The sequence below is a fragment of the Chlorocebus sabaeus genome, chromosome 10 (genome assembly GCF_047675955.1).
Source record: "Chlorocebus sabaeus isolate Y175 chromosome 10, mChlSab1.0.hap1, whole genome shotgun sequence".
In the NCBI taxonomy this organism is placed as follows: domain Eukaryota; kingdom Metazoa; phylum Chordata; class Mammalia; order Primates; family Cercopithecidae; genus Chlorocebus; species Chlorocebus sabaeus.
Window position 1 is genome coordinate 35,494,922 of NC_132913.1, and position 16,524 is coordinate 35,511,445.

The 16,524-nt window shown below is 35.2% G+C and overlaps 1 protein-coding gene across 9 annotated transcripts in view; it reads left to right on the forward strand.

The window, feature by feature from the left end:
- MBD5 (methyl-CpG binding domain protein 5) overlaps positions 1 to 16,524 on the forward strand; it is a 505,406-nt gene that overhangs the window by 175,652 nt on the left and 313,230 nt on the right. For 8 of the 9 annotated variants that reach the window (XM_073019666.1, XM_073019664.1, XM_073019662.1 and 5 more), the window contains one exon: positions 4,155 to 4,248. The exons of the other annotated variant lie outside the window; for it this stretch is intronic. The gene's annotated coding sequence lies outside the window, so the exon portion shown is untranslated. The remainder of the gene's footprint in view (positions 1 to 4,154; positions 4,249 to 16,524) is intronic. 9 annotated transcript variants of the gene reach the window in all.

Here is a 16,524-nt window from a genome sequence, read left to right on the forward strand (position 1 = left end):
CCGGGCGCGGTGGCTCAAGCCTGTAATCCCAGCACTTTGGGAGGCCGAGACGGGCGGATCACGAGGTCAGGAGATCGAGACCATCCTGGCTAACACGGTGAAACCCCGTCTCTACTAAAAAGTACAAAAACCTAGCCGTGCGAGGTGGCGGGCGCCTGTAATCCCAGCTACTCCGGAGGCTGAGGCAGGAGAATGGCGTAAACCCGGGAGGCGGAGCTTGCGGTGAGCAGAGATCCGGGCACTGCACTCCAGCCTGGGTGACAGAGCCACACTCCATCTCAAAAAAAAAAAAAAAAAAAAAAAAAAGAAATATAATCTTAGAAAACTCAAGAAGTATTTACATAAATGCTAATAATGAGAGTCTAGTAATAGCATTCATATGTGTGCTTTACATCACAATTCTACATGAACTGTAGATCTACGTTATAATCAAGATGCCTATAAAAAATAGAGAATCTGCCTCAGCCTACTTCTGAACCAGAACTGTGGGCAAGCACCTGGGGTTCTATATTTTAAAGTACTACTTTGGTCCTTAAGTGCATTACAGTTAGAGATTCACTTCAGCTACCAATTACATCATGCTTGCATCCTTGCATCTAAGATGTTACATGGTCATTGAGGTATGTTTGTGTGTATCATGGAAGCTTTCAAATCATTTTGACATTTAGTATTTGTATTAGAAGTAACTCAGTATTTTTCATAGACATCTGTCAATAGTATTTTTGGAAGTTGATGTCTTATTAATATGTAGAAACTAAGCTAAATAGTTGCAGTGAAATTGTTTCTCAACTGGAGAAAAAGATATCCTTCCTTCATGCTTTTTAAAAATACCTGAGCCCTGGCCCTACCTCATACTAATTAAATGATAATATGTAAAGAATATGCTGAGTGTGAATATATTTTATTTTATTATTATTTTTTTTGGTGTCCAGAGTAACTTGTTGGTTTTATTTTTCATTTTCAACATAAATATCAACTGCCACTGTGTAATTGAATCACAAACATATTTGAATTCAGGAATTTTTATACTGAAATATTTCTCTGTGAGCAAATCCCATCTCACCAAACAGAAAGCTTTTGTTACTGTTTGTGTGTTCTAAAAGCGAGAAAGCCTTATGTTATATAATTCTCTGTTGGGTATTTTATGTATCTGTATACTTTTTTGTTCCACTCCCCTCTCATTTTTGTATTCCTCAAAATATCTAGGACAGCATTTCTGCATGCTTGTATACATTTAAGAATATAGCATAGTGGTTAAAAACTTGGCTTCTGCAACCAGACTGCTTAGGTTCAAATCTTGGCTCCATAATCTTTAGTGCTATGATCTTTGCGATTCACTCAAACCTCCTGTGCCTTGGATTTCTCATCTGTAAACTGGAAGGTGGATTAACTGTTGTGGATTAAATGAGTCAGCACATGTAGAGCACTTCAAGTAGTAGCTGTTACATATCAGACTCTTAGTAAACATTAGCTATTATTATTTTTAACAAGTACTTATTAAACACCTGTTACACTGAAACTGTGCTATGGATGCTGGGAATGCCACGATGAACAAGATAGTCATCTTTACTTCTATCATAGAATTTAAAGTTTCGTGAAATATTCAGGCAGACACACGGGTCATTGTAATACAGTATGATAACTGCTATCATAGGGTAGTGTGTGCTGCCACAATTGCCTAATGGAGGACACCTTACCAGAATAAGGGTATCAGGAAAGTTTTTCTGGTCTAAGCAGTGTCTAAGCTGAGATCTGAAGGATGGTGAGATAGCTTGTACCCTCCAAATCTCACGTTGAAATTTGATCCCCAGTGTTGAAAGTGGGGTCCAGTGGGAGGTGTTTGGGTTATGGAGGTGGATCCCTCATGAATGGCTTTGTCATTCTTGTGGTACTGAGTGAGTTCACACTCTTATTCCCGTGAGTTCTTGGTGTTAAAAAGAATCTGCCACCTTCCTCCCACCACTTCTTTATTATTATTTTTTTAAAGATTCCCTCCTTCTTTTTTTTTAAAGGATTTTTATTATTTTTTATTTTTTTAATTATACTTTAAGTTCTAGAGTACATGTGCACAACGTGCAGGTTTGTTACATATGTGTACATGTGCCATGTTAATGGGTGCTGCACCCATTAACTCGTCATTTACATTAGATATATCTCCTAATGCTATCCCTCCCGCTGCCCCCACCCCACAAAAGGCCCCACCCGGTGTGTGATGTTCCCCACCCTGTGTCCAAGTGTTCTCATTGTTCAGTTCTCACCTATGAGTGAGAACATGCAGTGTTTGGTTTTTTGTCCTTGCGATACTTTGCTGAGAATGATGGTTTCCAGCTTCATCCATGTCCCTACAAAGGACATAACCTCATCCTTTTTATGGCTGCATAGTATTCCATGGTATATATATACCACATTTTCTTAATCCAGTCTATGATTGATAGACATTTGGGTTGGTTCCAAGTCTTTGCTGTTGTGAATAGTGCCGCAATAAACGTACGTGTGCATGTGTCTTTATAGCAGCATGATTTATTTTTTTTTGGTTTTTTTTGTTTTTGTTTTTTTGTTTTTGAGACGGAGTCTCTCTCTGTCGCCCAGGCTGGAGTGCAGTGGCGCGATCTCGGCTCACTGCAAGCTCCACCTCCCGGGTTCACGCCATTCTCCTGCCTCAGCCTCCCAGTAGCTGGGACTACAGGCGCCTGCCACCACGCCCGGCTAATTTTTGTGTTTTTAGTAGAGACGGGGTTTCACCGTGTTAGCCAGGATGGTCTCAATCTCCTGACCTCGTGATCCGCCCGCCTCTGCCTCCCAAAGTGTTGGGATTACAGGCGTGAGCCACCGCGCCCGACAAGCAGCATGATTTATAATCCTTTGGGTATATGCCCAGTAATGGGATGGCTGGGTCAAATGGTATTTCTAGTTCTAGATCCTTGAGGAATCATCATACTGTCTTCCACAATGGTTGAACTAGTTTGCAGTCCCACCAACAGTGTAAAAGCATTTCTATTTCTCCACATCCTCTCCAGCACCTGTTGTTTCCTGACTTTTTAATGATTGCCATTCTAACTGGTGTGAGATGGTATCTCATTGTGGTTTTGATTTGCATTTCTCTGGTGGCCAGTGATGATGAGCATTTTTTCATGTGTCTGCTGATATTTTAAAAGCGTTTCAAGTGTTTGAATTTACAGCTGCAACTGAAAAACCGACATCTGCTCTAATGACCAAAAGGAGCAATGATATTGCTAATCCAAAAATAATTTATGTTTGGCTTGAGAATCTCCAGTACTCAAAACCACTTACTTGCCACTGCACTCCAGCCTGGGCGACAGAGCGAAACTCCGCCTCAAAAAAAAAAAAAAAAAAAACCACTTACTTGGGAGGATAAGATAGGAGGATCTGTTGAGCTCAGGAGCCTAAGACCAGCCTGAGCAACATAGGGAGACCTTATCTCAAAACAAAACAAAAACAAAAACTACATACTAAAAGTATGGCACTGTAGCATCCAAATCCTGTTTCCCTAACTGCATTGTCAAGGAATTCACAATCAAGTTCTTTAGGCAAAAAACACTCTCTCTGGATAATTGTGTTTGTCTGTCAGAGGGAATTTTATTTAAAGGGCTTCTTTTTAATGCTAAGTTTAGCAGGTTGGTGTAAAGTACGATTGGGGAGGTTTAAGTAATAAGAGGAATAGAATTTTGAATTTTTCATGAGGACAGAACACTGAACTAATTGATTTCTATGATTTTGGCTTTTATAAGCAACTCAAGTGCAATTAAGAATATTTTTGTAATAATTTTGTGCAGGGAAACTGTTTTCTAGAATGGGGCTCTGTTCATGTAGGACATCAGAATTTATGTATTTTAAATTATATAAAAATTTTGCATAGAAACTAGGTAGCCAGATCAAATTAATATTATAGAAAGTACTCAACTCTGTGACATGGATCATAACATGTGTTCCACAAAATATTCTGATTCTTCTAAAGGGTAAATCCTAATGTTATTGCTATTTGTATACATAAAATATGTCCTATAATACCCACATCCCTTTGCCCAGGCTTATTATAGAAAGTCATGGAGAATAATTTCAATTTTTTTATATTTAAAATAAGTGAAGCAATATCTATAATCTCAAACTCATATTTTCTTATGCTTCTCTTTTAGATGTACATTGAAGATGTCAGTTTCTACATGTGGGAAGTAGACATTGAAGGCTTTATGGTTTACAGACAAGATCTTTAGGAGTTAAGCACTAAAGGTAAATAGTAACTATAGCCCCATATATAATTTCATGTAAATGGTTAGGGTTGTCACATTATAATTTGATTTGTTAAACTTGTTTACTTTTTATCACTGCCCCTAAGTTACCTCACAACTGCATTCATTCATAGTCAGACACAAATTTTTATTCTGTAATATCATCTTGACAGAAAGTATCAGATTTCATTTGTAATAAGCTGTTGATTAAAAAATGATAAATTGTAATGCTCAAGTGCAAACCAGCTAAGAATAAAGAATAAAAAAAGTCACTTCTGGCCAGGTATGGTGACTCACGCCTGTGATCCCAGCACTTTGGGAGGCCGAAGCAGTTGGATCATGAGGTCAGGAGATCAAGACCATCCTGGCTAACACGGTGAAACCCCGTCTCTACTAAAAATACAAAAAAATTAGCCAGGCATGGTGGCGTGCGCCTGTAGTCCCAGCTATGTGGGAGGCTGAGGCAAGAGAATGGCATGAAACTGGGAAGCGGAGCTTGCAGTGAGCTGAGATCGCGCCACTGCACTGTAGCCTGGGCAACAGAGCAAGACTGCATCTCAAAAAATAAAAAATAAAAAAGTAACTGCTATCAGACCTGTGAATACAACTCAGTGAATTTAATGTGAAAAAATAATTAAACAGAAAAACTATCATCCATTGCAATGTTTTCTTTTCATGTATTTATTAGTCAGCCCCTTTAACAAGTTAAGAGCTTGTTCTTTATCCACTCCAAAACACTCTGTCATAGTTTCATATACTCATAGCATTTTAACCCCTGAATACCAAACCCCTTTTCATTTTGTCATGGCTCCTCAAAAATTTCTCTTTACCTGGCATACTCTTTCACGTAGCACGTTCTGTTCATGCCTCCCATGACTGCTTACATACTTACATGACTAAGTAAATTTCTAACCACATTTTGTTAAAATCTCAAGTGAGATACAAGTGGAATAAACCTCCAAAAACAATATTTTCATGTTGCTTGCCAAATGGGGACAATGGAAGCCTGGAGAGTGTGTGACCTGTAAACAGGATGCTCCTATTCAGTTCTAGGATCCTTGCTAAATGGAAATGAGATGCTGTAAAAATCAATTCTCAGTAGTTTTTTTAAAGAACAGAAATAGATTTGAAAAATCCTTATTTTTAAATATCAGCATAAAATATTTTCTTTGAAAAAAAGTCTACTTTTGCTACTACATAAGCCAAATAAAACAGTTTACAGCCCCTAGTGCAGGAGTGTTTTTTCTTTTTCCTATTTTTCTTTATTATTTTAGAGTGCAAGTATTTAGAGTCTATTTTTTCTCCTTACTTTGTGGTTAACTGTTTAATGATTTTTGCCAGTTTTCTATGATGAATATTATTGTCAGAAATGACTTCTCTTGAAAACATAAGTGATATTACTTATTTCTAATTCATTTACGTAGTTATATATGGTGACTTAGTTACTTGGAAGAGCTATTCAATTGTTTTTTGAATTATAATGATTAGATAACTATTTTTATGGTTCCTTTTTCTCCACAGTCTAAATCAGATGCTTCTAGTAAAAAAAAATTATATATATATAATTTTATATATAATACATAAATTTTATTATATATAAATACATCATTATATAGATATATAATAAATTTATTATATATAATAAATGATGTTATAATTGTGTATAATATAAATAAAAGATATATATATATATATCTTTATTTTAAGAGATGTAGTCTCTTTAAGTTGCTCAGACTAGATTTGAGCTCCCGGGCTCAAGCAATCCTCCCACCTCAGCCTCTCAAGCAGCTAGGACTACAGGTGTGCATTAACCATCCCGGGAATTTTCTGTTTTTTGATGTTGTTGTGTGTGTGTTTGTTTGTTTTGAGACAGGGTCTTATTCTGTTGCCCAGACCTCCTAGGCTCAAGCCATCTTCCTACCACAGCCTCCCAAAGTGATGGGATTACATGCATGTGCCACCTCGCCTGGCATCTTTTTTTTTTTTTTTAAAGACTTTTTACACAAAGAGAAAGCAGAGTTAATCACACTCCTGGGTTCATGGGGCACAGTCATTACTGGTTCATGCAAAGCACTTCTTGTTTTATTTATTTATACATTTTCCAGTCTCATTCTCCTGCCCTTGACCCATAGGAAATCATTCTAATATTATGATATTCTAAAATAATATCTATTATACTGTTCTATTTTGTTTATATTTTCATAATGAGTATTGTTTTGTATGCATAAATTTTAAAATTTTTTTACGAGAAGTTTCAATAAATAAAAAGGAAAGGGAGAATATTATGAACCACCATGTGTCTATATGTCAGCTTCAACAGTTATCATCTTATGGTACAATTTGTTTTACCTCTGACCTCTCCTTGCCCTGACTTATATACATGAAATTTAAATAAGCGTAAGTGATATCATGCTGTGTATCTTATTGTGATTCTTACTATTTTATTTCATGTAACCTTAAGTTTTAAACTTTATTTATGTTGCCATGTTTTTACTGCTTCTTACTGCTACAAGGTAATCCATAGTATACGGTGGCCATATTTTCACTGCCCATTTTCCTCAGTGTTTGCCATCCAAATTGCTTTCAGTTTCCTTTTACCACAAACATCATAATGAACATCCTCATGTTCATCATGTCCTATCATGGAACTTTGCAAGGATTTCTTTAGAGTATATACACAGGAGCAGAATTGCTGGGTGACAGAATATATGTTTATGATTAATTTAACCAATGTCTATCAGATGCTCCCCCACATAAATACTTTGGTCTTACAGCCTCCAGCAATAACCTTCTCATCATCCATGCCAACCCTTAATATTGTCCAGCTTACTCATGTTTTCAGCTTAATGTGTGTAATTTTATAGATCATTGTTTTAATTTGGGTTTTTTAAAATCACTATTGAGTTTGAGTATCTCATCATATACTTGTTGGCCTTTTGATTTCCCTCTTCTGAACTTGCTTCTACATATTCTCTATATATTTTTTCATTTGGGTCCAGTTGTTTCATAGGAATTTGTTGTATATGCTCGATATTAATTTCTATCAGTTTAGATATTATAAAATATCTGCTTCCATTCTTTCAACTTTTAAATGTTATGCATGATGTTCTTTAAATAGACATTCAGATTTTAAATATTCCATTAAAAATATTTTCTTGATGTTTATTGCTGGAGTACATGAGTGCTACTGATTTTTTTAAAAGTTTGTCTTTGTTCTAACTATATTGCTAAACCCTCTTATTCTTAACAGATTGTTCTTTTTTTGGAAATAGATGATTATAATCATTTGAAATTAATGATGATATTATTTCCATTCTTCCTCTCTTTATATTTAAACTTCTTTCTTCTTTCCTATATCTTTGGATAGTTCCTCTGGAACTATGTTAAAGAGTATTAGTGACATTGGCCGTCTCATGTCTGATCATAAAGGAGGTGAACCTAAAGTTTCTCAATTAATACTTACAAAATGTTTTTAATATATAACATTTACCAAATTAAGAAAGGTTCTTCTATTTTTAGTTTGCTAAGCAGTCTTATAAAAAGCTATTACACCTTATCAGTGCTTTTTATGATGTGTATGTTAAAATAATCATTTGGTATTCATCCTGTAGTATATTAATGTCATGTATTATGTGTATAGAATTTCTAATATTAAACCATCCATGCATTCATAGTTTGCATCATAAAGTATTACCTAATCGTGATGTATTATTCTTTAATACACTGTTGTGTTTGGTTAGCAAATATCTTATTGAAGATTTTGGAATCTATATTATTAAGTGAATGCAGTGTAATTTTCTTATTTTCCTTGTTTGGTTTTATAATTAAGATTACACTAGCCTTCTAAAATGAGATGTGCACGTTTGCTCCTTTTAAGAAAGGAATTTACTGTTTCTTTAATATGTACTAAACTCATATATAAAACTATCTGGTTCTGGGGATTTTTGTGAGGACATATCTTTGACAATTATATACATTTTTAATGCTTTTTGGTCAATTCAGGTTTCCTTCTCAGCTTCTTCCACTCGCCTTCCAGTGGCTTTTGATGGCAGCTGGTATTCTTCTCACCCTCAGGTAGACCCCAGACTGAGTTTCCTTTGAGTCAGGAAATACTGAGCTAATCTCAGTGCCCACATTCAACTGAGTCATGTAATGGTCACCCCACTTTTGTACTGACTGGGAATTGATTGTCCTAACCCTGATCACTGGTCTCTGATCTGCCTGATCTTCAGTTAAACTCCCTCTGCCATATACCTAAATTAATCCTGCACTACAACAGTATCCTGCTTTTGCATAACTAGAAATTTCGGTTAATAATGCCCTGAATTGACTTCCTTATAGCTCTTAAAACTTCTGGTTACATGTGTCAAGATGAATATTTTGATAAAAGAATAAGTAAAGCATCATGTTCAGGAAGGTAAGTGTTGCAGAAGAAATGAGCAACTATATGGTCTGATGTCCTCTACATTTGATATATAGTATGTATCTAATTGTAGTTAACTCCAGGAGATTTTCCCCTTATCTTAGAGTTTGAACCATATAGTGACCATGTATTATCAGAAGAAAAATGAAGGGTATTTCCCCTTACAAAGGAAAAAGGAGTAAAGATCATACGCAGGAAGTTCATGTACACACTAACAAAAATAAATGAAATAGTCAGTAAACATATTATAATTGTTTATACATTACCGTGTGTTTCACCATTTTTGATGTTTAAGTTTTTCCCATACTTTGAATGTTTTCTGAATTTATTTTGAATCTTTTCTTACAAAAAAAAAATTGGACGTATATGTATCTCTCCTACAAAGAATCTTGTACATTCTGACATCCCTTTGTCTCTTCATCTTCTCCTACCCCATCATTTGCTACTATCTACTTTAAATCCTAAACCATTATGCTCCTATGTTCTCCTTTTCTTAGCTGTTGGCTGTTTTAAAAAAACAACAAATTTTGCCAGGATATTTTATCAGCATTACTTCACACATCTTTTAATTATCTTTCATATTTGTTTCTATTTAAGCATTTTATCAGAAACTGTCTTCTGAGGCTTTGTATGCTTGGAAATAAATGTCATCATAGCCTCATATTTGAATGACTGCATTGCCATATGTAAAAATCTAGGTTTTAAGATTTTTCCTTCAATACTTTGAAAATCCATGATCTTCCCTAGTCACCATTGTAAAAAAAAAAAAAAAAAAAAAAAAAAAAATTAAAATTAACTTAAAAAATAAAATCCATGATTTTTTTTGTCCTGTTCAAGTCCATTATTCCTTCAACTACATCCTTGTTAATTTTTTTTTTTTTTTTTTTTTTTTTTTAAGACAGAGTCTGACTCTGTCACCTGGGCTGGAGTGCAGTGGCACAATCTCGACTCAACCTCCTCCTCGTGGACTCAAGTGATTCTCCCACCTCAGCCTCCTGAATAGCTGGGACTGCAGACACACGCCACTATGCCACTAATTTTTGTATTTTTTGGTAGAGATGGGGTTTTGCCATGTTAGCCAGGCTGGTCTTGAACTTCTGGCCTCAAGTGGTCGTCCTGCCTTGGCTTCCTATAGTGCTGGGATTATAGGTGTGAGCCACCACACCCAGCCTATTTTTCTTTCTGAGTCTCCTGTTATTCAGATGTTAGCACTGTCAATCCCTTAGCCTTTCTTTTATATTTTCTATATCCTTGTTCTTAGGTTTGAAGATTGCCTCAAACTGATCTCCAGATTCATTAATTTACTCCTCATTTAAATTCTATTATTTATCCAGTCTATATACTTCAAGTATTATATTTTTGTACCTAATATTTCTGCTTGCTTCTTTGTTCTCTTGTTCTTCTTATATGCTGCTAATATCTTCCCTTATCTCTTTTAGTATGTTTACTAGGATCATTTTAAGTTCTTGGGTTATCATATCTAATATTTCTGCTTCTCTTAGAATCTGTATGTATGCCAATATTTTATTTTTCTTTGAAAACAGTTATGCTTCTTCAATGTCTTGATATGTTGACCTGTAAGATAATTTTTCTTTGGGGATATTGGCTACTATGACATCACATGTGGGAAGAGACTAGCACTCAGTCTGTGTCATTTTCAGTGAGCTCAGAGGATGGAAGGTAGGTAGAAAAGCCCCAGGCTACTTGAGAAATCACAGTTAATTTATCAAGTCTACAAAATGACACCTCAGATCTCTGCTTCACCATCTCTCCCCTCCTCCCTGATCCCACCAGGGAGAACAGCAGTCAAAGCTATTGGTTGTAATTTACCAGCTTTATGGTTTAGTGGGAAAGGGCAGAGAAATTACTGCCTACGGTTAGTTAGTCTCCACTTGTTTTCCTCAGCTTTTTATAAGTACGGTTTACTTCTGAGGGCATTTGGTCTGTAGTCTGAGTCCCTGTAGATACAGGAACAGTAAGTTTTTTACTCAAGTCATGGAATAATCAAAAGCAGAACTCCAATAGTTCATTTCCTGTTTTATCCTCCCACATCTTTGAAGAACTGCCTCCTGCCCCAGATCCAAGGCCCAAGCCACCAGCTAGCACACTTACCAGTTCCAAATTATCCTTTTTCACCCCCTTTATTCCCTGGGAGTTTTCAGGTTTTTTTATTTCCTGGTTTTTTTTTTCTTTATATTTCCTATAGGAGTTGGTCTTTGGAGAGGGAACTAGACATTGTACTATTCCAACATCTTGGTATTATTTTTCTGAAAGAAACTCAAACAAAAGCTATACATATGTATGTGTGCACCCTTTGACCCAGAGACTACATTTCTAGAAATTTCTCCAAAATGTATTATCAAGAACTATTTAATCATGATATTGGAAAACAATTTAAATATCCAAAAGTGTGGGGTGAAATAGATATACATTCATGGAATAAACTATTCTGAGTAATATACTACTCATTTCTGTTTTATAAAAAATTGATGTTCAGGTGTGGTGGCTCATGCCTATAATCCCAACACTTTGGGAGACTAAGGTGAGAGGATCACTTGAGCTAAGGAGCTCAAGACCAGCCTGCACAACATAAGTAGAGAGGCCTCCTCTCTACTAAAACATATAAAAAGTAAAAATTAAATATATATATATATATATAAAGTAAAATATATATATATATAAAGTAAAATATCAGCCAGGCATGGTAGTACATGCCTATAGTTCCAGCTATTCAAGAGGATTGCTTGAGCCTAGGAGACCTTGATCTGTTTCTAATGACTGTCTTTTCTCTTGTTTTAGGTCACATTTTGCTACCTTTTAAAATGTCTTGTAATTCTTGAACTGATGGGTTTGCATAGGGTGGTTTTTAAATGTGGATATTTAGCATGATTTGCATATGTCTATTAAAGTACTTCTCAAACTGTAATTATTTCTTTACCTCTGTAACACATAGAATGTTAGGACTGAGAAAAGGATGACTGGAGCTGGCAGTTGAATTGCTGGTTTAGTTTCAATATAGTACTAGAATGAAAGTCAAAAAATTAATAAAGAATGAGTAATATGGTTTGGCTGTGTCACCACTCACATCTCATCTTGAATTCCTACGTGTTGTGTGAGGGACCCAATGAGAGGTAATTGAATCATGGAGGTGGATCTTTCATGTGCTGTTCTCTCTAGTGGTAGTAAGTAAGTCTCACGAGTCTTACGGTTTTAAAAACGGGAGTTTCATAGCACAAGCTCTTCCTTTGCCGTCCGGCATGATTGTGAGGCCTCCCCAGCCATGTAACACTGTAAGTCCATTAAACCGCTTTTTCTTCCCAGTCTTGGGTATGTCTTTATCAGCAGCGTGAAAACAGACTACTAATAGGAAACAAAGAAGAAGCAGTCACAATCCTTTCATGTAATTTGTCAACAAGAGGGTAGATGCAGCATCGTGGAGGAAACACTTTACAGTGCCTTGAATATTACCAAAATCAAATTGCCCTTAAAAGAGTAAAGAGAAATTAAAACAGTCATGCAGAAAAGAGCCTCAAATTAAGATAGAGACTTATGATTATTTAACAGCAGGACATTTTGCCATTGTGATTTGGAGAATGTTTTTCCTTATAGTTTTTAACCAAGTTGAGAGGAGACACAAAGAGCCAGATGGGAAGACAACTAAATCTAAACATTTTACAAAACGCTGATAGTGATCAGCATCTAGCCAAGAATGATAAGACATGAAAAAGTAGTAAAATGTAACCCCAAACAAAGAGAATAGACAATCAGTAGAAACAGAGCAAGAAATGACAGCAATAATGTAAACAGCAAAGACTTAAAAACATCTAATTGTACATATATACAAGGATATAAAGTAAAACATTAAAATAATGAAGAGAGTCTTAGAAAATATATTTTTTAGCTCTAGGAATTCCTGCATCTGAATGAAATATCCACTGGATGGGTTTCTCAATGCAATAAACATCGCCAATAAAAAAGATAAATAGACTTGAAGAATATGAAAATCTGAACCACTGCTGGGTACAGTGGCACATGCCTATAGTCCTACCTACTCAGGAGGCTGAAGTGGAAGAATACCTTGAGTACAGGAATTTCAGGCTGTAGTGATCACATGTGTGGATAGCCACTGCACTCCAGCCTGGACATCCTAGCCAGTCCTCAAGTCTTTAAAAAGTAAGTAAAGTAAAATAAAAACTGAATCAGAGAGTAAGAAAACTGAACCCTCCCCCCTCCTCTGTACCAAATAAAAACCCCCAGCACCTAAGTGTCCTGGTACCATGAGGTATAACAAATATGGAATTGGAGTTGCAGAAGGGGTGAGGGCAGAAAAAATATTTGAAAAAATAATGGCCAAAATTGTTCCACATTGTATGAAAAATAGAAACATAAAAATCCAAGTTCATTTAACTTCAAATAGAGAAGAAAACCACACCAACACATATCATTTCTCAAACCAGTGATAAAGAGAAAAGTCATAAAAGTAAATGAAAAAAAAAGGCACATCACAAACAAAATGCAAGATAAAAATGAACTGACTTCACATCAGAAACAATGCAAACCAGAAGATAATGGAATGAGATCGGTATAAAAAGATGAAGACTTATAAGCCTTAAATTCTGTATCCAGGAAGAAACATCTAAAATGATGACATTTTGAGAAAAAAAAAAATCTCTTCTTGTTACAAGAAATGTTAAATAAAGTCTTAAGGCAGAAGAAAAATTATACTAGATGGAAACTCTATCTCTGCAGAGGAATGAAGAGCCCTAGAAATTGTAAATATATGGGTAAACATAAATTTAAACATAAATATATAAACATAAATTGTTTATATATTTAAAAAGATAACTGCTTAAGTAAAAAACACTGAAAAATAAGAATGAATATGTTGTTATCACATATGCAGAAGTAAAATATATGACAACACTGCGAAGATTGGGAGGGAGAAATGGTAGTACAGGCGGAATATTCCTAATCCCAGAATCCAAATTGCTCCAAAATTCAAAACTTTCTGAGTGCCAACCCGATGCTCAAAGGAAATGATCATTGGAGCATTTCAGATTTTGAATTTTTAGATTAGGGAGTCTCAATCTGTTTAACATAAATATTCCAAAATTTGAAAACATTCAAAATTTAAATGAATTCTGGTCCCAGACATTTCAGATATTGTGTCTTAAGGTCATTATATTATTAGGTAATTATAAGCAATTATTTAAAATTAGGCTGTGATAAGTTAAAGATGCATATTTAAACCCTAGAGCAATCACCAAAGATATAAAACAAAGAAATATAGCTGATAAATCAATAGAGGAGATGAAATAGAATACTAGAGAATTGACCAGGCATGATGGCCAATGCCTGTAAGTAAACACTTTGGGAGGCCAAGGGAGGAGGATCACTTGAACCCAGGAGTTTGAGACCAGCCTGGGCAACATAATGAGACCCTGTATCTACAAAAAAATTAAAAATTAGCCAGGCATAATGGTGTAAACCTGTAGTCCCATAGGCTGAGGCTGAAATGGGAGGATAACGAGCCCAGGAGGTTGAGGCTGTGGTGAGCCATGATTGCACGACTGTGCTGTAGCCTGAGCAACAGTGTGATACCCTGTCTCCAAAAAAAAAAAAAAAAAAAAAAAAAAAATCGATCATTTCAAAAGAAGACAACATTAAAAATGAAAGAACAGGTGGAATAAGTAGAACACAAATAGCAAGGTTCTAAACTTAGAACCAACTATATCATCATTGTATTCAGTATAAATTGTCAAAAGACTCAGATTAAAAGGCTTTTTTTTTTCATCAGACCGATAAAAACCCAATAAACAACTCCAGGGGTTGGCAAACTTTTTATTAAAAGGACACATTGTAAATATTTTAGGATTAAGGTTCATACTGTTTCTGTCACAACTGCTCAACTCTCTTATCAGAGGTCAAAATGTAAACAAGTAGGTATGTCTATGTTCCAGTAAAGCTTTATTTACTGAAACATAGACATAGACAAAATAAGCAATTGGCTTTTTGTAGGGGGGTAGATATAGGGAGTAGACTCCTGCTATACTAAATCGAAGGAGTGGATTTTAAATATAAAAACACAGGTAGGTTAAAAGTTGAAGGATGTGTTAAATATACCATGCAAACACTAATAATCAGAAAGTCAAGATGGCTAAAATAATTTTAGACAAAATGGGTCTGGACAAGTGTTTCAACAGATATAAAGAGGAAATTTTATACTAAGTATTCTACTTATTTATTGATTTTACAGCTATATTTGTTTTATATCTTTGGTGATCGCTCTAGGGTTTAAATATGCATCTTTAACTTATCACAGCCTAATTTTAAATAATATTTTAAATATATATTATATATATTATGATATCATAATATATAAAGGACAATAAATAAGTCTAGGTTTTCTCCTATAGATGAGTTACAGTGATTTTACATGTTTTTGTAGTAAGTTCATCATATATATTAGATATACGCACTTTGTTTTATTTTTTCATTGTCATTTTTCTTCTTATCTTTTGATTTCATTGCATAGAAGTCATAAATGTTTATTCCTGGAAGAAATGGCAAGAAAAAAAGCTTATAAATGTTCATATGATAATTTCTTCTGCTTCTTAATGGTTAAAAGTACCTTCCATCTACCTATGAAATTAAAACATTCGTTTATAAATTATTCCATCAAGAATGCATCATGCTATGAGCTATATTAAACACAGGGATCATAAGAAGACATGATGACTTTACTAGAGTAGCTTCTAATCTAGTCTAAGAGGAGGATTGTATTGTTCAGGGTTCTCCAGAGAAACAGAATCAGTAGGGGGGAATATATATATATGTATGTGTATATGTATATATCTGTGTATATTGTATATATGTCAATATATCATATATGTATTTATCCATGTTTATGTACATTTACAGAAGTTTATTTCAAGAAATTGGCTTAAGCAACTAAGGGGCTGACAAGTATTTAATTTGTAAGGAGGCCAACGGGCTGAAAACTCTCGGGCCACACTGTACTCTTGAAGCAAAATTTCTTCTTCAAGTATATCTCAGCTTTGCTCTTAAGGCTTTTCAACTGATTGGATGAGGCTCATTCAGATTGTGAAGATAATGTCCTTTACCTAAAGTCAACTGATTGTAGGTATTAACCCCAGTATTGTTTAACTGAATAACTGGGTACTATAGCCTATCCAATTGAGGCAGAAAACTAACCATCACAAAGGCAAATAGTGTGGCAGACTTTTGACAGTAATTTTCATATTAACACATTTCAGCACTTCAATATTAAGTCATTCTTTAAATTGTGGCCTTTAATAAATAAACAAATAAAGTGAATGAACTAATATGTTGAAAGGAAAAAGATGGTCAGGCACGGTGGCTCACGCCTATAATCTAACCACTTTGGGAGGCCGAGGTGGATGGATCATTTGAGGCCAGGAGTTCGAGACCAGCCTGGGCATGATGGTGAAACCTCATCTCTACAAAAAATTAGCTTGGCATTGTGGCTTATACCTATGGTCCCAATTACCCTAGTGGCTGAGGTGAGAGGATCACTTAAGCCCAGGAAGTTGAGGCTGCAGTGAGCCAAGATCGCGCCACTGTACTCCAGCCTGGGTGACAGAGTAAGACCCTGTCTCAAAAAAAAAAAAAAAAAAAATAGGAAAAGATTTGTTTCCAATATAGATGTCATGAATTTCTGTATTATCCCAGCTCTCTATAACATGTATCCTATGAGTCTCTCTCTACAAAAAGAAACCATCATATGCAGTATACAAAGTGTGACTAAGAAATAAAGTGATTTCACTTTTAAACTACTACATCATGCCATCCAAATAAATGCTAAGTCTTCCA